The sequence below is a fragment of the Macrobrachium rosenbergii genome, chromosome 52, assembly GCF_040412425.1.
Source record: "Macrobrachium rosenbergii isolate ZJJX-2024 chromosome 52, ASM4041242v1, whole genome shotgun sequence".
Classification (NCBI taxonomy): Eukaryota; Metazoa; Arthropoda; class Malacostraca; order Decapoda; family Palaemonidae; genus Macrobrachium; species Macrobrachium rosenbergii.
The window spans coordinates 37726867-37748439 of record NC_089792.1 but is presented as its reverse complement, the minus strand read 5'-3'; the positions used below and the strand labels follow the sequence as shown (position 1 = coordinate 37748439).

Here is a 21573-nt window from a genome sequence, read left to right as displayed (position 1 = left end):
ATTGCATTTACCCTGGGCCTTACCCCTTTTCATTTTTTACTTTTTGATCTTAAATGCTGTATCATCAGCCTATCAGATTTGCCTTGCTTTCTCTCTGTAAATAAATACATCTAAGGTAAAGAGAATTCTAATTCCAATTGGCAACCTTCCCATTCGTAACTTAATTAATGGTAAAATCAAGGTAAGTCCTGCATTTTCTTTCCTTTTGATTATGTCTGGTGCCCCTTGGCCTCTAAGGCAGTCCTAAATAAAAAAATCCTCATTGTTGGGGGAAAGGACCCCATATGAGAATATATTGTAGTATATAGAATATATATATATATGTATATATATATATATATATATATATATATATATATGATATATGTGTGTGTGTGTGTGTGTGTGTGCACAGTTTTTCATAACAAAAATTCATTAATGTATGCTATCAATATAATGTTTTCTCATTAACCTATAATAAATGGTAGATACTACCCATAAAAAATAGTAGGCTATATGCTATTAGTGCGAAAATTTTTTTCGTAATATTAAATTATTATAAAAAAATAAATGCCCTAATGAGGTTAGGCCAGGACGTGATATTCTAGGAAAGATTTGTTCCCATCGTTTTACACTCACCCTAAAGTTTTCTTCATAACCTATAAAAGTATATGCTATCAATATAAATTTTCTACATAACCTATACAGGGTAAACGATCGGGCATGAGACATGTGGGTGGCTGAATTTTTACTCTATATTTAATTGGAGAAATAGCAAAAATATTAAACCTTTAAGAAAACCTTTCAAATAATTGAAGCTTCATTAACAAAATGAGCTATAGGAAACTGCCATACGAACTAAAATAAAAATGTGAAGTCTTCGTAAAATATGTGTTGAAGGTAATTTTGAATCCAATGTGGCGTCCCCAAAATACTGATGCAAAATGAATGGCGATTGGACACTTCCTTCCCAGGGCTCATTAAACGGAGTACTGAACACTAATTGCGTATATATATATAATGTTTATAGATATTACTCAAGATTTTAGTTGTAATCAGCACGATGAAACAACATTTTGTTGCCTATACTTGTGAAAGTATGAGGCATGGAATTCCCGTCGGTCATGTGGTCGAATTGAAATGCATTTTTACCTTTAAGCCATGGTTTTATCCTTACTGACATCACAACTGAGGCTCCACAGTGCTTATTTGATTGTAATTATACACATTTTGTTCTTAATTCACTCACAATACCACTTAAAATACGTGAGAATGTTTGTTTACAGTACTTTACCCATCAAAGTAGCGAAACTGCGGCGGGAATAATTTTCCAGCCTTATTGTACAACTTGCTGCCACAAACATACTTCTGAGATATGTAATGCGTACATATGAATGTTACCACTCTGGCAAAAATGCAAGAAAGTTGAGTGTGACCATTTATCTAGAACTGGAACGAGAGTCAAGATGCCATGACGTCAAAATACAGGACTGTAAGGTTTTGAATCCAAAATTACGTAATTCTTACAAAAGGTCCGCATCAATATTTGGTGTTTAAATTATATTGTTTTATATCGTAGGCGAAGCCCCGCTAGGCCTAGGTAGGGCAATATATTTAGGTTAGGTGGTTGTGTTATATTACTGTAATATTAAGGGGTTTTGTATTATTAGTAAGGTCAAACACCATTTGATATTTGAACTACCTGAAATTATTATATTAAAAACATATTATATTGACAAACCTACACTACGTGTATGTTATATATATATATATATATATATATATATATATTACATTGTATGTAATATATATTAATAAATAAAAAACGATAGCAAAACGCGAAAAATAGCTACAACGTAATGTTCATAGCAAAAGCGTTGAAATTTGTCTCAGAAATCTGATTTGTTCCAAGAACGAATATTTTAAAAAATGAATTATAATGAACACGTAATACATTTGCTCAATTTATAACCTTATCCTGGTGTTTAGCTACCTAATCAATTAAATGTTATCTAGCGCTCTGCCGTCCCGAGGATTCGTTGAGTTCCCCGTCCAAGCCCCATAGGCACCAGCGTTTACCACTGATGTGAAGGAAACGGTGCCGGCGTCTATGGGTACAAATATTTTGCAGATTTAACACAGGAAATGGACATTTTGTTTACACAAGTGACTCGGCAAATATCGAAACGGCGTCACTCCTCCACTTTTAAAGTGTTTTAAGTAAAAGTTTCGAGAGCGTCATGGCCGGTAAGTTAGCACCGCGCACGACTAAATCTTAAAGAACCTCTGTTTAATCGGAAAGTCTCACTGATGATGAAGGAGGCGCGTTCAAATGCATTTTCTGGAAGTGTCCAAACAACGGAAGAATGACGCAGTGTGCCAAGGCCAGAGCGTTTACCCTACGCTACCACTGTACATGTTTTCCGTTCTTATATTGGAGAGGCAAATAACCAAACAACTGGGAAGATAAAGTAAACGAACGCCGAACAACCAAGCCTACACAAATCACGAGTCACACGACAACTCGCTGCAGTAAAATCAAGCTTTGTTTTCTTATATAATTATTATATCATGAAAAATACAGTAGTAATCACTAACTGGAATATCGCTAATACAAGAAAACAAATCCCTTACTTAGATATGGGCCTTCTGGTGTTGTTGCTATCCCAGGCGAAACAATTCCCGTTTGCTTCGTCCCTCTCTTGTAAAAAACTTACGAGACGCAATCGTTCAATTTTCTCCCTTATGGCAATGGAAACTAGGATATCGCTTGAACCACAACCACACCAGTGTTGACATTTTGCTCTCACAGTAAATAATCCACGTCGAGGTGCCCTTTTATCCACAAAATATCCACTAAAATGTTTCATTGTTCCACAAATTAATCCACAAACGTTTTCGGTACACACACAAATCCAGAGTTTATTGGTAAAACCCGACGCTCTGTTTGGAACTGTTACCTACTTATATAATTTCATATTTCCAAAAATACGCAGTGAAAATATGTCAAGAAATGTAAAATATTATATGTACAGTAGTTGGCATGGTACATCTGTGATAACGAGTTCAAAATATCGATATACATGGGTATATATGTACTTTTTTTTATATTTTGTTTGATATTTTTTTTAGAGAACGAACAAGCTCCTATCGTAGAAAATGGGTAGTTTTAGTAGGACACTGAAGTAAATTTTTCACTTTCTATCCAGAATTGGCAGGTCATACAGACATTGTACGACAATTTGTCTCATAATGTCCCTACATAGATACATTTTTACTCTGCTATTATATTTTTTGAGAGAGAGGACCCAGTTTTTATCGTAGATAATGTGTATTTTAGTAAGGAAAGTAAAGTATATTTCTCACTTCCACCTAAAAAGCCATACAGAAAGTTTGCAACAATTTTTTGTTCAATGCCGCTCAAATGCCGGTAAATGATGAACAAAAATGTAAAAAAAAAACACACTTAAAAAAATTTTACCAATAATATTTCAGGACACGTTTATTTAGACATATACCAGTCCAAAACTGTAAAAAAAACTAAAAATCGATAATTCCACGAAATTTGGAATGTGTTGACATATAGCAATCGAATATGTGATATGCAGAGGACGACGAAAAGGAGTTGAAACATGGATTCGTACAAAAATTAAGATGAATACAAAGCTATGGGTGACAAAGGTAAAAATAAGTTAGGTATAGTATGAAAAGTAAAAACGGAAATCAACAGAACGCCTCATAATACCAACTCTTAGTGACCTGGGAGGACACTCAAAACCAGGATTTTTTTATTATTATTATTATTAATAGAAGTCTGAGTGTTCAATGATGGCACTAGTTGTTCTATAGTTAGTGACTGCAGCATAAGGAGGGAATGTTTGGAGCAGTTCAGCGTTATTTTGACGAGCTGTATGTGTAGGTGTGTGAAGCTACTAATATTGTGGAAATACTCTTTGAATGTCTGAAAGGAAGTGGACTACTTTTGCAACAATTCCTTTATTTAGTAAGTGCAGTAAAAATCACTCAGAAAGAAACTGTGATTAATGGTCAGTTAGACTACCATGTAGTTTAAAGGTAATTTATATATATATATATATATATATATATATATATATATATATATATATATATATATATATATATATACATATATATATATATATATATACCACGCCATCTTTCTTTAAAACACACTGAATACGTAAACTGCGATGTTTAGCTACTGGCTACAAACGTTAATGGCTCCATTTTACGGGCATAAGTGTACTGATGCACTGTCCGAATTTTTTTAGTCTAGTGTCGTTTCACCCTTTATAAATTATGAATTTCCTGCATGCATGCACACACACACACACATACACACACACATACACACACACACACACACACACACACACACACATATATATATATATATATATATATATATATATATATATATATATATACACATATATATGAATATACATACAAACACACACACATATAGATATACATATGTTGAGCGTGTAAAACATCGGTTAAATAAAAAACTCGCGTTGAAAGGACAATATCTCAAAGGTATATTTTAAAAAGACAAAAGGAAAGGCCCTTCTACAACGTTTGCTCTATTTTTTCTCTCGTTTCACTTTTCTCTTGCTCTTGTTTTTCCCCAATTTGTTTTCCTGTTAGACGAAGCCCTTTTTCGCAATGGAGCTGTTCGGTGAGTATCGATTCACTTGTTCATTGGTGCGTTCATTATCTTTTTTATTCGGTAATCTTTTTTCATAGCTATTTTTCCTGCAGTGAATGCATTTAATACCTTTCATATCTGCTGCCTGTTGCAGAAAATGAACGTCATTTTACTGAATGTGTTCAATGCGAAATTGTAGACCACAATTCATCGCAACGAGTTTAAGCTCCCTTTGAATGACCGCAGCAAAAGTTCGAACGGGATTTACAGTTACTTTGTTTGTAAAGCGAACCACGCTTTTTTATAGACATATATTTCGACATGGTGGTATAAACGTTTTTATATTGCTATTAATGTTTGACCTCGAAGGCTTGTCGTTGATTGGCTGCGCTAGTCTTACTCGATCCATTTGTTAGCTTTTAATGGTTATATGTGTCCGTCGGCATATCCACGACGACCGTCTGACATGTGAGCAGTTTACGGTATTCTATGGGCGTCTTGTCGGAAAGGCATTGGCTTGATTGATATTTTCGTCTCTGGGAAATGAGATTGCCTTCGGTAGTGGTCTTATGCTGGGGAACAGTAAGAACGTCTCCCGTGTGACGATCAGGAGAGCATTTTGATAGAGCGATTGTCCTCTCCCCTTAATTGATTCCAGCTTCAACGTTCGTTGCACCCATCCTATAATTGACATAATAGCGATACGTCAGTTGTGACCATTGACAGCTATTACGGGACCTTTCTGCAAATACAGGAATGATTAAGAACGTAAGAAAGTTTGATCACAAATTAAAATTCTGCGACAGCAGCAATTACTGTCATTGAAACATTTTTGGCTAAGGACCTCTTTTACAGCTGTTTATTATTATTATTATTATTATTATTATTATTATTATTATTATTATTATTATTATTATTATTATTATTATTATTATTATTAATCACAAGAAGCACATTCTTACGATTCATGCTAAATTGGCCTTCACCCAGATAAACACTCTTTACACATATCAGATAGAAGAGGAAAATAAAGCCAAAATTGAATTTTCCTGATGTTGCAGTTTTCCATCGGTTTCTTTCCGCTTCATCATTACAGTTTGCTCTCGACATTATCAGTAACAACATGAGCCCTAGTAATAGCAGCGGCTTTACAGACTCCAACAGGGGCAGAGTAGATCGTGATACAACAGACCTCAGTTTTCTGCAACCAGCGCTACTGAAAACCTTCCCGTGTCCGGCACCAAGCCTGGAAGTTAAGTTAATATACTTTAGTTTAACAACCAGACCACTGAGCTGATTAATAGCCTCCTAGGGCTGGCCCGAAGGATTAGACCTATTTTGCGGGCTAAGAACCAATTATTACCTAGCAACGGGACCTACAGCTTATTGTGGAATCCGAACCACATTACACTGAAAAATGAGTTTCACCAGAAATAAATTCCTCTAATTCTTCACTGGCCAGCCAGAGAATCGAACGCGGACATAGCACAGTCCTATCCGAGAACGATATCGACCGGTCCAATGAGGAACTACCATGCCCGGAAGGAAGCAAAGTACTATGATAAAACATATCTCTTTTCCAGGCTTGTGTCAAGTACAAATACTGCAGAAAAGCTCCAGTGCAATTACTTGAATAAGCATAAAAGATTTCCTTAGTACTTTAGTCGACGCCCAAGTTCCTGACAGATTTCCAAGGACAATTATAATCACATTTCAATTGAAAACCTTCAATAGTAGGTAAGATACAATAATTCAGCGAGTTTTAAAATGAAATAAAATTTTATTTGTGAAACTGCAAGAACGGCGTACTTGGTAAATATTTAATGGTCATGAACAACTTAGCAGTACTATGATAAACAAGAAAAATATATAAATTTTATGTGAGGCAGGTATAATAGCGAATAAACTTTACTGAAGACATACTGTCAGCTTGACACATTTATGTGAGCAAAAACTAAACGGGCCGTATTGTAATCATTGTGTGCATTCTCTGATTTTAAGATGACGTGTAAACTGTTTTTCTTGCCTAAAACAACAAGAGAGATACTATTCCCATTTTTTTCAGTTTTTTGGAATTTTCATTGCAACTGACATTCATCATGGATTAAGAACTCTTATTCATAATCCTACATCTGGGTTATTGAGCTGAAAAAGCTATAGGCCCCACCCATAATTGACAAAAGAAGCTTATATTACTGTTCATAAACTAGTTAATTTTGTTTAAAGAATGTAAATGACAATGTATTTTGAAATGCATCTTAAGCTCGCTTAAAGAGAACTTGCCGTCAGCGAATTCAAGGTTCATTTCTGGCCTGTGAAATAATTTCTGCGCACTGAAGATCGGTTCATCGGATGTTACTTCTACGAGCAATTTTTAAAGTTTGAAATAATTCAGTCATAGGTTGGCTAGCAGCAGATAAATGATTTGCTTGCTCGGAATTATACACGACAGGGATCTGATCATCGTCCTAGAGAAATGCAGATGCAGCCGGATAGCGCCCAAACTTCCGACCCTGAAAAAGCACGCTGTTAGACAACCTTTAACGAATTCTCTCACTCGCGTATTGATATACTTTTTTTTTCTTTTGGGGGCACACCTGGTCCTAAAAGCTTCAGAAAGTTTATGACTAATGCCATACGTATATGTGTGTCCTATATACTGTACGTCGGGAGCAAAATGAAAATTTGCGAATGACGATGTTCTTGAATAAAAGAATTTTTTGTATCAATCTATGTTACGTTACAATTAAAGAATAAACATACAGTCAGCGCCTCCGGATGGCCACTTGTATCACACCTTGGAAACGCGATTAAAATCCACAGAAAATTCTTAGAATCCTTAAGTAGAAACAGATTGAATTACCATTAACCGGTATGGTTTTATGGATACACCTATAAGCAATTTAAATGAGAGAAAATCTTTATGATTTACGGACATTCTGTTGAGGTTGACACGGGGCCAAACAATAATATAACCATTCATGTAATGAAGAAATAGCTCATTAAATGTGACAGTGTGACACCTAGTGTACATTGTGTTTCTGTCAGTTATATGATTGTTCGTCTAAAGACACTCAAAAGCAAAGACAAATCTGTGAATATTCTGTATTATTTACAACATTATACAACCTCTTGAAAATGCTTCAGTTTAGGACTATAAATAATTTCTTTATGCAAGTTCATGGGTTCTTGCTCAGCCAGGCGGCCTTCCTTGGGGTCTCTGCCTGGGGCTGCCTTTCCCTTAAATCCCAAAACCCTTGCTTGACCAGTCAGCTCCACCTAGGGTCTGCATTCACAAACAGAGCCTGGATACCCCTCTCAGTTGGAAGCTTCTCCCCCATGGCTACCTTCCTCGAGAAGTTCAGGGGACCCTTGGGGCACCTACAAGTGTTGGAGAACCATCTAATGAGATGCCTTCTTTAGGTAGCCTAGGCCCCATCCCTTAGGGAACACTTTCTGGCTTGGCAGGAGACCAGCATCTATCAGGGGATGGCAACCCTGGAGGGAGGCCTCCCAGCAGGTGTAGCCAAAACATCCTCTGGGGAGTCATCCAGAGTGTGAGTCTGGAGACCCTCCTATAAGAATGCCTTCACTTGAAAGCCTTGGCTGACCCCCTTTTGTGAGCCTGTCCTCCAGGGATGCTTCTCAGCCTAGCAGAAGAGGAGGGGATCCTACCAGTGCCCTGGACCCCACCTTGGAAACATCCCCGAGGGAAGCCTTTCCCAGGAAGTCTTGGCCCCCCATCCCCAGGGTGAAGTTCACATCTAGGGATGCTTACCAGTCTGGCAACCCCAATGGAGGATCTTGCAACAGTGGCCATCCTGGCTTCCTCTGTGAAGGAATGCCCAGCACAGAAGCTGGAGACACTCAACAAGGCAACCCTAAAAGAAAGTTAAGTATACCTTAGTTTTACCAGACCACTGAGCTGATTAACAGCTCTCCTAGGGCTGGCCAGAAGGATTAGGACTTATTTACGTGGCTAAGAACCAATTGGTTACTTAGCAACGGGACCTACAGCTTATTGTGGAATCCAACTACATTATACCAAGAAATTAATTTCTATCACCAGAAATAAATTCCTCTAACTCTTCATCAGCCGGCCGGGGAATCGAACTCCGGCCCAGCAAGTGCCAGTCCACAGCTCTACTGACTCATCCAGCGAAGAGTCTAGGCAACCCTAGAAAGCCATGGCCCCCACCTTTGTCATGAGACACCCCCTCCCCCCTCATAAAGGGATGCTTCCTGACCTGACAAGAGCCCTATCTCTTTCCTGGGAAGGAAACCCCAAGGAGGGCCTCCTTGACGGGGTGACCAGCTTCCCTCTGGGAGGCATCTCTGGGAGGCGGATGCCCTCCTTAGGTAGCCATTGTCTCCAACCCTGTTCTGAGGTCCACCTATGTAATGCCTCCCAACCTTAGCAAGAGACCTACCTCCCCACTGGAAATGCAGCTCTGAAGGATGGCCTCCCTGCTGGGGTTCCCTGGATCCTTCTAGGAAGGCATCCAAAGGAGAAGGATTGGAGACCCTCTACAAGGGAAGCTTTCCTACTCCCAATCCCTTTCCCCCTTACCCGCCCTCTGCCAAGATGAAGCTGTCTCCCGGTGATGCTTCCGCCTGGCAGGACCCCTGCCTCCAATCCAGTAGAAGGGTCTCCCTACTGACCCATGTCATGTTATGCATTGTAATTGTCATTTTTTCCTAATATTCTGCATGTATCATACTTCTTGGAAAAATTAAGTCTTTGAAAGAGGACTCACAGTTCCGGAATGTTGTATGATGATAGAAATTAGAGGCACGTTGCCCGGCTTTAAATGTGTCATCATCCTAAAATGTTAAATTCTCACAAAAATATGAAGAAAATTAACTGTTTTTTGTCCAGTTAAGGGCTTCTGAAGCTTTATTAATGTTGGGTGAGAGAGTTCAGTTAAGTATACCTTAGTTTTACCAGACCACTGAGGTGATTAACAGCTCTCTAGGCTGGCCCAAGGGATTAGACTCATTTTACTTGGCTAAGAACCAACTGGTTACTTAGCAACGGGACCTACAGTTTATTGTGGAATCCGAACCACATTATAGCGAGAAATGAATTTCTATCACCAGAAATAAATTCCTCTAACTCTTCATCAGCCGGCCGGAGACTCGAACTCGGGCCTACTGAGTGCTAGGCCACAGCTCTACCGACTCGCCCAACGAAGAGCTAAGAGAGAGAGAGAGAGAGAGAGGCGAAAACTTTTAATTATTAAAGATTTTCAAGTTTTATATACATATGTGTGTGTTTGTATATATATAAATAAATAAATATATATATAATATATTATATACATATATATATATATTACATAAAACACTAAAATAGGAAGGTCATTCTGTACCTTATCCTCGCAAAGGACGAGCAGTGACTAAAAGAATTTCATAAAAACAAACAACGCACCTTAGGCGATAAACAACTGGACAGAGGAGGATTGTGTATTTAAAGGCGGAACTATCTTTTTTATTATAATGGGCTTCAAGATTGTTAGGTCGTTTTCATTATGTTCTTGACCTATAATTGTAAAGTCCTTATCATCAATATATATGTTTTTGCATAACCTAGTGGTTTCTAATATTTGATTGTTTGGGGTTTGTTTATCTCACGCCCGTTCAAAAGTTATGCCCCTGTGAGAATCTATTCTCACTTTGAATAACCTTCTCGTACAACCCACATAAGTCCCGTGATCACATCTCGGGCACGTATATATTTATAAATAACATTAGATTTTAGAAGAGGACTGAGGCGGTCTTTCGTTTTGAACAGAGATCCGATTGTCAATGGATTTTTTGGAACGATTTTAAGGTTTGACGCCGGAAATTCTTCTTTAACAATTGTCAGGAACTTTTTTCTGAAAAGGTCATCATGAAAAAAGGGAAGTTATCAAACATTTTTAATTTTGGTTCTGTATTTGAAGGGAGGTAGAGAAAAAGGAATGAAGGGGTTGCAGCTAAGAGCCGAAGGGACGCTGCAAAGAACCTTAGTAATCTACAGTGCACCACGTGAGGTGCACTGACGGCACTACCCGCCTACGGGAGAGTTGAGGAATTGCTTAAGCCGAGGAAGGCAGACTCAGTATAGAGTTGCTTAGGCCGAGGTGGAGGACAGACCAGAACTTAAGGCGAGGAAGAGAGGCGCGAAAGCAAATGGCTTATGCCGAGGAATAGCAGCAAGTATAAATCCTTCGGCCTCCAGCTGCAACCCCTTTCATTCCTCTCACTGTACCTCCGTTCGTATTCTCTTTCTTCCATCTTACTTTCCACCCACTCCTAACAATTGTTTCATAGTGCAACTGTGAGGTTTTCCTCCTGTTACACCTTTCAAACCTTCTACTGACTGTCAGTTTCTGTTTCACCGCTGAATGACCTCATAGGTGCCAACGCTTGGCCTTTGGCTTAAATTCTTTTATCTTATCTATGGCGCTTAAGGCGGCATTTAAGGCCTTGTCCACACGATCGGTTATCGGCCGGCTGCGTTCCTCCTTCAACCGGCTCCAGTTCCCTTGAAACTCCAATAAAGTCACAGAAAAAAAGTCACAATTTTGGCTAGGAAAAAAGTCACAGGAAAAAATGTCACAGTAACTTATGGCCACAGAGAAAAATTCACAATATTTCTTGGGAGCCATTATCTTTATGATACTGATAGTCTTTTGTTTATGTTTTACGGTAATCCCCAACGGGCTTGTACTAAACACGCTGCAAATACATACCGGGTTAAAAGAAAAAATCCCCAACGGGCTTCTATTAAACACACCGCAAAGGTGGATACATACCAGGTTAAAATCCTTCGGCGACACTATCTGGGAAAGATTAGTGTGACTTTTTAGCCTGTGACTTTTTTCTGTGACTTTTTTACCCGGGTCCGTCAACAATTCTTTACCATATTTCTACGGACTCGCCATAACCCATAAGAAAGGCATTCTCTGGCTCCCGGTTTTGTGAAATTAAGTCTCGTTCATTTTTACACTATCAAAAACTTAGCAAGTTTCGCTGACACATTTCCTAGGTTGTTTATAAAACACGCAGAGGACTCTATTCAGAAATTCTATAAATTAAAGATTACAGTGAATGACATAACGCTCATAAGCCAGGACGCGGAATCATTACTCACAAAGGTTCCTGTAAACGACATCCTGAATTTCGCAAGGGAAAAAATCAACTCCTTACGAAGACCTATTTCCCCTGGACAGTGAAAAAAAAACACTTAAATTAATCAAGTTCCGTGTAACCAATAACATGCCCTCTTTTAACTGAAAGGTTTACAAAGATTTGAATGTGGGATAGGCAGCCCGCTATTCCTCTTCAAGCCAATGTCTGCGTGTATTTTAATGACTCAGTCACAAAGTGGTTTTGGTGCGACACGTTGATGACATTTCACGTTCTGGAATAATAGTTGAGAAGATTTTGATATCTATTTGCAGCAAAATAAATTCACTTCTGGCATTATGTTCAAAACTGAATGAGAAAGGACAGGAACTAACCTTCTTAGATATATCAATAGGGAATCATTCAAGTACAGTTTCAACGTCTATAGAAGACCAACGTTCTCTATTTCGCATTCATTTCTAACTATTATACACTGCAATTTCAAAGAGGACTGAGGTATCAGTGTAATTTTTCTCGGAGGACTGGGAACCCGTTCTGACGGTTACATAGACAAAGGAGTCAATTTCGTCTGTAAACTACTCAACTAGCTGCCTCACTATGTCGGCGAAAAAGCCATCAACCAAGCCAGTAAGATCGATATCTCTTCAAACCAATGGGCATAACAAAATAAGGGGTATACCAACAAAATAAAACTCCCGCACGTAGAGGCACTAAGAACATCGAACCTGACTACCCTTCTGCTTTCATATCGAAGAATCTTAGAGAATGCTCTTCTTAATGTCCATCAAAATAAAAGAGAATTATGCCTATACAGCAGAGTTGATATCAGCTTGCACCTTTCTTGATGAGTCAATGGTCAAAAGTCACTGCACATCACCCGTGGTCAAAAGTACAACATTGTTTCTAAATAAAGCAACATTTCGAATACCACTGGTAACGAGTCACTTATCAGTTATAATTCTTCTGGTTGTAAGCTATTCGTGAGGTATAGTGAATTAGGCAATAACGATATTTGTGGCTTAATATTTGTGTGAGCATTATATATATGTGTGTGTGTGTGTGTATTTTTTTTAAGAGCTCCACCTAATGTAGTGAACTGGATATTTTATGATATTTGTGGCCTAGTGTTTGCGAACACAAGAAAAACCCTCGGTGTATAAGACAAATTCGACAAATTCATAATTAGCCACGCATTGTAAATTTACCAATCAGCTATCATGGTGAAGCTGGGCTGATGTCGATTCTAAGTACAAAACCTGAATTCGACAGGCATGTACAGCAGAGTCGATGTCAACTTAGACCTCTCGTGAGAACTGGTGACGAAACATTTATTAATCATAATTCCTCTTGGATGTAAGTTAAGTTATTCCCGAGGTGTAGTGAACTGGATATTAAAGTATATTGGTGGCTTAATAGCTATCTATCTGTCTATCTATTTATCTATATATATATATATATATATATATATATATATATATATATATATATTTTTATATTTATATATATATGATCCATATGATCATATTTTTTCCTGAGCTCCGCCTACCACACACACACACACACACACACACATTATATATTATATATATATATATATATATATATATATATATATATATATATATATATATATATATATTTTGTAAAATCCTCATGATAATAGTTTTTCATAGCTCCACCTAATAATATCGAAACAGGATTCGAATATCAGGCGATGATCGAACAATATTATCTGGTTTCAGTAAATTCACTGACCACTGTTCTGAATTAGCCGCTAATTATATCACTTACGACAGATATAAATGATTTTATTTAATGCCTTTTGTCCTCTACCTTCTCAATTTCCCCAAAAATTTTGAGATATATTTATCACTGCAAAGCCTTGAAACCATATGGCAAATCGCTGAAGGTGACCTTTACTGTAGTAGATTACAACCTACGCACCTTTAATTAGTAATTAATAAATTTAATTATAAAAATTATCTTGCATTCATTGGTGCGAGTTAATAAGCTCACCGTTGAATCACCTTAACAGAAGTGTTCTAAACTATTTTTGTCTATGACCATGTCATTGTGACGCCATGTTACATTAACCACTAATAAGGATAATAATATCCTTTGTTTCAGCTCCGGGCCATATACAATGAACGATAAGGTGAACATAATACAGAATACTAAATCAAGTACGCTAGTAAAAGTAATATTCATGAACTTTTATGCCCAAGTACAGCTGAAAACAACAGCAACAACTATAATAATAATAATAATAATAATAATAATAATAATAATAATAATAATAGTAATAATAATAATAATTCCAGATAAAGACCAAACACCGATGCATAATTCAGGCAGTTTGCTAAAAAGGAAGAGTAAATGGCAGATCTCAATAATATAATAATAATAATACTTTTTTTCAGATGGGCTAACTACTGATACATAATTGGGGTAATTCGCTAAACAGGAGGAGCGCCAAGCAACTCTCAATAATAATAATATAATAATAATAATTTCTGTCGATTTTCTGATCATCGCCTTAAACTTCGTCGGTGGCGAAAGGGCGATAAGTGATGCCCACAAACAGGCAGTTGCAGCGGTCGTTCGCTGTTATCCTCAAGAACAGCTTGTTTCAGTGTTGTAAAGTCCCCGGCTCGGTATGGTAAGACAGGTTTCGTTGAGACTAATTCGACTTCCTTGTTCTTTAACGTTTGGGGCCTCGGCGGCGCTGTACTGGACGATTGTTGGTGTGGCTTTGTTTCACTTTGGTTTTGTGTGGTCCTCCACAGGGATAATTCCCTCTCTGACGGACCCTTGTACGTTTTCAAAGTAAGGTCCTACTTATATTTTATCATTGTTTTTGTGTTTTCTTGTTAGTATCGTAGCTCCTGCAGAATAGTAGAGTAGTTCTTTTATAAATTTGCGTTCTTCTTGTACGGTCTTCATTTCAGGCGGTATTTTTTATAGTCTTGGTGCCTGGTGTACAAATGCTCTCTATTCTGACTTAATTTGTTTTTGGTTCGGATAGCTTATATGCTTCAGTTGCATGTCTGGTTACAGTATTTTGTATAAAGCTTGAGCAGGTTCTCAGATATGTCGTAGGTTCGGATAGCCTATATGCTTCACTTGCATGTCTGGTTACAATGTTCATTTGTATTAAGAAGATTGAGCAGTTTCTCAGATATGTCGCATTGTGAATAAACTTTGCAAGATGTTAGGCGCGAAGGCGTGCTTCAAGTTTTGTTGGGTTGGCGAGTGGATACTGTTGCCAACTTTGCGTTTTATATTAATCAAATATTTAGATTGTGGTACTTGAGATATGGCATAAGTTTTCCGTTTGCGGGTTTTGTATCCCCAAATATTAGTGTTTTCGAGGGTTTCTTGTAAATTCGTAAAATGTTCAAAATGTTTGGTATGTTAGGTATTGTTGTACAGTAGGTTGCCCTTCAACATGGTATTGAAGACTGTTTCGAAGCCTATTTACTGTATACTACTAGATTGCTTCGAGTGGTAATTCTGTGCACTTTGGTTTTATACTAGCAATTTTATGCAGTGCTACGGATGTTTAACTTTATGCTGCAATAGAGCAAGTCTTACAATGCAATAAGGTTTAAAGTTTCTTGAGGATTAGAAAGACTTAACTCGGCTACCGTAGCCTTCCTAATATGACGTATAGTAAGTTTGTTTAATAATTATTGTAGGCTTAAGCAGCAATGAACTAATAATAACGCTTATCAGTATAAAGCCTTGCTTGATGCTCCTTGTCTTAGTACTTTAAAACTTTATCAGATGGCCCATTTGATTGTATCCAATTCAGCCTTTGGTTCTTTCCACTTGCTAGAACTTTTTGGTTTTAATATATTTCAGGTGAGGGTGTGTTGTTAAATAAGCGCGCCACAATATATATGTCTTCTTATTTCAGGTCAGGGTGTGTCGATAAATAAGCGTGCCACAATGAGTTATTGTATTGTCTTAAATGTACCGATACCTTATAACTAAACAGGATTAATGGGTGAGTAAGTATTTCTTGTATTTAGTTGTGACTTAGCAACCCCCGAACATTTTTTAGCTTAATTTTTCTTCAGAATCAAAACTCGTAAGTTTTCATTATAAGTTGAGGCTTTGTTTTAATGCATTTGGTTTTTTTTAGATTCAAAACCTTAATTTTGAGAACTTTGGAAGCTTGTTAATTTTCAATCTTTAAAATAACAAAGGTTAAAATTTAACTTTTCCAGATTTGAACATTTAAAGATATTTTAGGATTTGTTTCAGCTTCAGAACTTTTTCAAGTATTTAATTTTTGTTTTTGATAGTAGTTATATTTTAGCATCCAAATTTGTGTGTGGAAGCTTGTGTGTGGCAAGTGTTAACTTTTGCCTTATGTGGCTTGATCTTGTATTTTCAGCTATTTGTTGTTAACTTTTGCCTTATGTGGCTTGATCTTGTATTTTCAGCTATTTGTTTTTATTTTGTAAAGTTTAGTTATTCTCTATTTTGTAATTTTCAAGTTTTTGAACAGTAACAATAATATTTAAAGCTCGTGAGTAACTATTTCATTTCAAAATTCAAGTGTAAAGTTTTGCGTGTAAAGTTTTGCATTATAAGTTTTGCATTATAAGTTTTGCGTGTAAAGTTTTGCATTATAAGTTTTGTGTGTAAAGTTTTGCATTATAAGTTTTGTGTGTAAAGTTTTGCATTATAAGTTTTGTGTGTAAAGTTTTGCATTATAAGTTTTGTGTAAAAGTTTGCATTATAAGTTTTGTGTGTAAAGTTTTGCATTATAAGTTTTGTGTGTAAAGTTTTGCATTATAAGTTTTGTGTGTAAAGTTTTGCATTATAAGTTTTGTGTGTAAAGTTTTGCATTATAAGTTTTGTGTGTAAAGTTTTGCATTATAAGTTTTGTGTGTAAGTTTTGCATTATAAGTTTTGTGTGCAAAGCCTTGCATTATAAGTTTTGTGTGCAAAGCCCATTATAAGTTTTGTGTGTAAGTTTTGCATTATAAGTTTTGTGCAAAGTTTTGTGTGTAAAGCCTTGCATTATAAGTTTTGTAAAGTTTTAGCGTGTAAAGTTTTATGTGTAAAGTTTTCATGTAAAGTTTTAGCGTGTAAAAGTTTTGCATTATAAGTTTTTATGTGTAAAAGTTTTGCATTATAAGTTTTGTGTAAAGTTTTGCATTATAAGTTTTAGTGTAAAGTTTTTGCATTATAAGTTTTTCAAGTGTAAGTTTTGCATTATAAGTTTTGCGTGTAAGTTTTGCATTATAAGTTTTAGTGTAAAGCCTTTGCATTATAAGTTTTGCATGTAAAGTTTTGCATTATAAGTTTTTGCGTGTAAAGTTTTGCATTATAAGTTTTGTGTAAAGTTTTGCATTATAAGTTTATGTGTATTATAAGTTTCGTGTAAAGTTTTGCATTATAAGTTTTTATGTAAAAGTTTTGCATTATAAGTTTTATGTAAAGTTTTGCATTATAAGTTTTATGTAAAGTTTTGCATTATAAGTTTTAAATGTAAAGTTTTGCATTATAAGTTTTATGTAAAGTTTTGCATTATAAGTTTTAAGGTAAAGTTTTGCATTATAAGTTTGGCGTGTAAAGTTTCATGTATAGTTATTCTTTCCCACTTCCCAAGTCCACCTTTTACCGGGTGGCGGTGCCGCCTGCCAGGCAAAGGTGGACTTTTCAGACGTTGTGCATGGTGACTTGGTCACCATGCACAACAGGAAGTTCATAAACAAGCATGGTGACTTTGTCACCATGCACAACAGGAATTTCAACCAACAGAACTTCTAACTTAGGTTAGAACTGCAAGGTTGATAGTGTTCAAGTATAGCTATGATTTAAAGGGAAGTTAGATATGGAACTTTAAATATACAATAGGATAGAATAGTGTGAAGAACTTGCTAATTTTATATAGATGCGGGGGTTAGGATAAAGGTAAAATCGCTCAAGTCTCTCTTAAGGATGCTAAGAGTAGATTAGGGTAAAAAACGCTGTAGTCATACCTAGGGAGACATTTGACAGTGCAAGTTAATAGCAGAGGGTATTACAGTACTTGAGCTCTTTGTTTGGTCATAAGATGTAAGTTTGAATGTATTAGTGTTGAATGTATTAGTGGAGCTGAGAATAGGGTAGGGTAACTCTGACATATTTTATAACTTTGAATTTTATTCCCACTAGTAAATAGGAACTAGACAGGTAATAGGTGGATCTTAACTATTTTCTAAGAGGCCTAGGTCTTGGGATTTTAAAGGATTTTTTTTTTACACTAATGTCGTGGACTTGTCAGGTATTTTAAGACTGGTTAATAGTGTTAATTTTAATTCAAATTTGGGCAGTCTTGTTAACGTAGTTCCGTCAACGCGCTTAACACTCCCACCCTCCCCTCGCTTACTCTTCAAGCAGAGCTTTCATGTTTGGAAATCGACAGTTCAGATTGCATTGCATATTTTCATTGACCCCTACCTTCATCCACCTTTCCTCCAGCGCTAAGCTTGCTTCGGGAACACCTTATTCTGAATTCCCCAAATTAATTTTTTGCCCCTTGGGGTAGTGCACTACTACCCCAAGAGATGAATACTTAAGGACGAAAGTTGCCAGATAGCAGTGTTTGCATTGCATGGCGCCTTTCATAATTATGTAGCACTAAAGTTAGAAGCGGTTGTTTAAGATTGGTGCCCTATTAAATATTAATGTCTTAAAGGATGGCACTCTATCCTGTTGTCTCTTTGGGAGCTTGAAGGAACAACAGTAGTAATATATGGGATTATGGGATTGTTAATGAAAGTTGATGGCAGTTTGAAGTAACAATAATACTAATACATGGGATTGTTAGTGGGAAAGTTTACTCATTACTCATAACCTTAGAATAGCAGCTGGGACAAACTGAACAGGCTATTTTCACTAAGAGGGTAGGTTGTCATGGAAACTTAGTATATTCTAAAACCAAACAAGCTATTCTTATACACAGGCTCATGGTGTAGCTGCAGCAGACCATAACATCGACGCTAATACCAATGGAAAGCTACGCTTTCGTTAAGAATGAATATCCTGTGAGGATTCGAAGCGCTCAGAATTAGCTACCCCCAACAACTAGAACTCAACTTGTAGACGTTTTGTCCTGTGACGGTTCGAAGCGCACTAAATTCGGTTACCCTGACAACGTGAGCTCGACTTGTAGACACTGTGCATGTCCTGTGAGGATTAGAAGTGCTCTAAATTCGGTTACCCAGACAGCTACAGTAGAACTCCACTTCCAGACGCTGTGCATATCTTGTGAAGATCCGAAGCAGTTCGGTTACTAAGACAACTAAACTTGTAGATGCTGTGCTGTACCTACTATTCATATATTTTTAATAATCTGACTACTTTGGATATGTAATAGTACTTCGTGTATGAAGACCCGCATAATATATATGTCTGTAAACCCTTGTCCATTTCTTTAACCCCAAAATGTCCTTTGATGGGGTAGACTTTGTAATACTCCTTGAAAGACAAAGAATGTCCTATGAAACCAAAGGAATGGTAGTTAATGATTGGTTAGTTAACAAAGATGGAGAAATTTATGAGAAATGAAATAACTGAAATAATGGTTTTTAATTCTGGAGAGATTATAGGTTATTAACCTCGAATTTGTATGTTTACTTGCAATAGTCTATGCAGATTTAAACTTCCTATTCAGCAAAGTGATAATGTATTTTGACCCCACTGATGACGGGAATAATCAATGTTCAAGATCATTCCTCATCTGGAGATCGCATTCGGCTGAGAACACTTGTAAAGGTGACTTGAGGGATAATAGTTGGGAGTGAAAATTCTCTTTGACAAGAGATACCACCGAGAAAATAGTTTAAGGATTTTACGGGGTTGAATGAGTCCAAATTGCTATGTAAAGGTTAGTTTGTAAAAAAAAAAAAAAAAAAAAAAAAATCGATAGTGAAAATGTAATTTGTCCCGATAGTGGTTACCGCTTATTCCTACAAATTGCTGAAGTTAGTGTGACTGTCGATGGTTACTACAACACAGGCTTTAGCGTTGGACTTTGTATGTATCCGGAAGTGAGGCGATAGAAATGCAGGATTTTTGCATAGTGCATGGTTCAATTAGTTGGTGGCCTGTCTCTGGCTATAAAGTTTTTGAAAGTTACAATTGCTCAAAGGATTTCGTGAGGATGGGGGTTGTGCTTCAGGTAGAGTTTTGCCAATCTCTTGGTAATATTCAGTTTTAGAATTGCGAGTAAATTGGGTTCGCTTTACGAGCACCGGACAAAACTTAGGAGAAAATCGGTCTTCCATTTATCCTGGCTATGATCCGCAAGCTTCGGATAGTTAACGTTAGTCACGTAATTCTGGCTTTAAATCTGGTTTTTGGTGTTTGTGCACTTCCACGAAACCTCATTCTTCAATATTATTTCTATATACGAAATGAAAAGCCAGAAAATATCAAGCACCATTTCGCTGGTTTGTTTGAAATATCCTTGCATGGCCGAGTAATGCATAACTAATGCTGATACTCCATTATTAACCAGCTAACTACTGAGGTAACCGCCAACCGATTACAGAATTATCACCACGTGAAAAATTTTCAGAAGTACAATACTTCTACCTCCTTTTTCATACTGATTCGCCCAAATGATTGGTGCCAGTTTGGAAAGATTTTATATTGTCGCCCCAACGGTACAATGATTAGTCGCTCAAATGATCTATAGACTAATGCCCAAATTCCCCCAGATGAAATGCGTCCGTAAAAAGGTCACATTAAGTTAGGATACTCAATAAAATCGCAGGAAATAAGTCACTGAAAAGTCATAATTTTATGGTTGAGTTCAGTTTTGTGGTAAAAATCAGTAGAACAAATTATTTTACGTTAACTTTTTGTATATTTTTTGTAAAAGTTCTGATGTTTAAAACAAATACAAATAGAGTAAAATCATAGGGTTGCATCATAGATAAGCAAAGATATTGCAATGACATACTTGATAATTACTGCAAATGAGAGCTGATTCCTTGCGATACACCAAAACCAATGATAAAATAAAATAAATTTATTTTTGTGGATGAAACCTTGTAAGTACGTCTGGAATAAAGCCACATCTACTGAAAGTATCAGTAAAGTATATTGTCATGTGTGAATGTCGTTTTCATTATTTAAGCACACAGCAAAAAGTAAGCCACAGTTACTTATTGCTCCTCTTACTTGACCTAGACAGCAGAGGAGATTAGCGTATCCATGTGGCCGGGTAGGCGGATAGCAGCCTAGGCTTACAAGATCACCGCATTTTGTAAACACCTTGTTATGTATATAGTGAATTTGCTCGCTGTAAATAAACTCTCTTACTGCTGTCCGTTGCTGAATTTATAAACTAAGTGACGACAGATAGATCCACGCATAATCCAAACCTTTTAGGCTGAATATAGATTCGTGTGTACTACATGCTTCTAGGAATTTAACACTATTAGCTAGGTATAAATGTCTATTAGTCAATATTGTAAAAACACAAGATAGCTTTTTACACGAGAGGCAGATAAAGTCAAAGTATTTCTACTGGAAAAGGCTTAGCTTTGTACTGAAAAAAACATGATTATATGGGAGTCACTAGTTCAAGTGTTTTGTCAATGCCTAAGATATACCACTCTTTCCTTAGCTATGATAAGATCATTATTATTTTTTAAAGAATGTTTTGAATTTCAAAATACACACACATACATAAAAAATGGTTAATAAGACCTTCCATTGAACAAAAAAATTAATGTTGATAATATGGAAAACCACGTAAGTCCCAAAATGGACTGAAG

At 36.6% G+C, this 21573-nt stretch overlaps 1 long non-coding RNA gene across 1 annotated transcript; it reads left to right on the top strand.

The window, feature by feature from the left end:
• The first annotated feature begins 14456 nt into the window (after positions 1-14456).
• LOC136833821 (uncharacterized) lies at positions 14457-19207 on the top strand. The gene is made up of 3 exons (XR_010851596.1): positions 14457-14611; positions 15705-15794; positions 18750-19207. It is a non-coding gene; the product is annotated as an uncharacterized lncRNA (long non-coding RNA).
• Positions 19208-21573: the final 2366 nt, after the last annotated feature.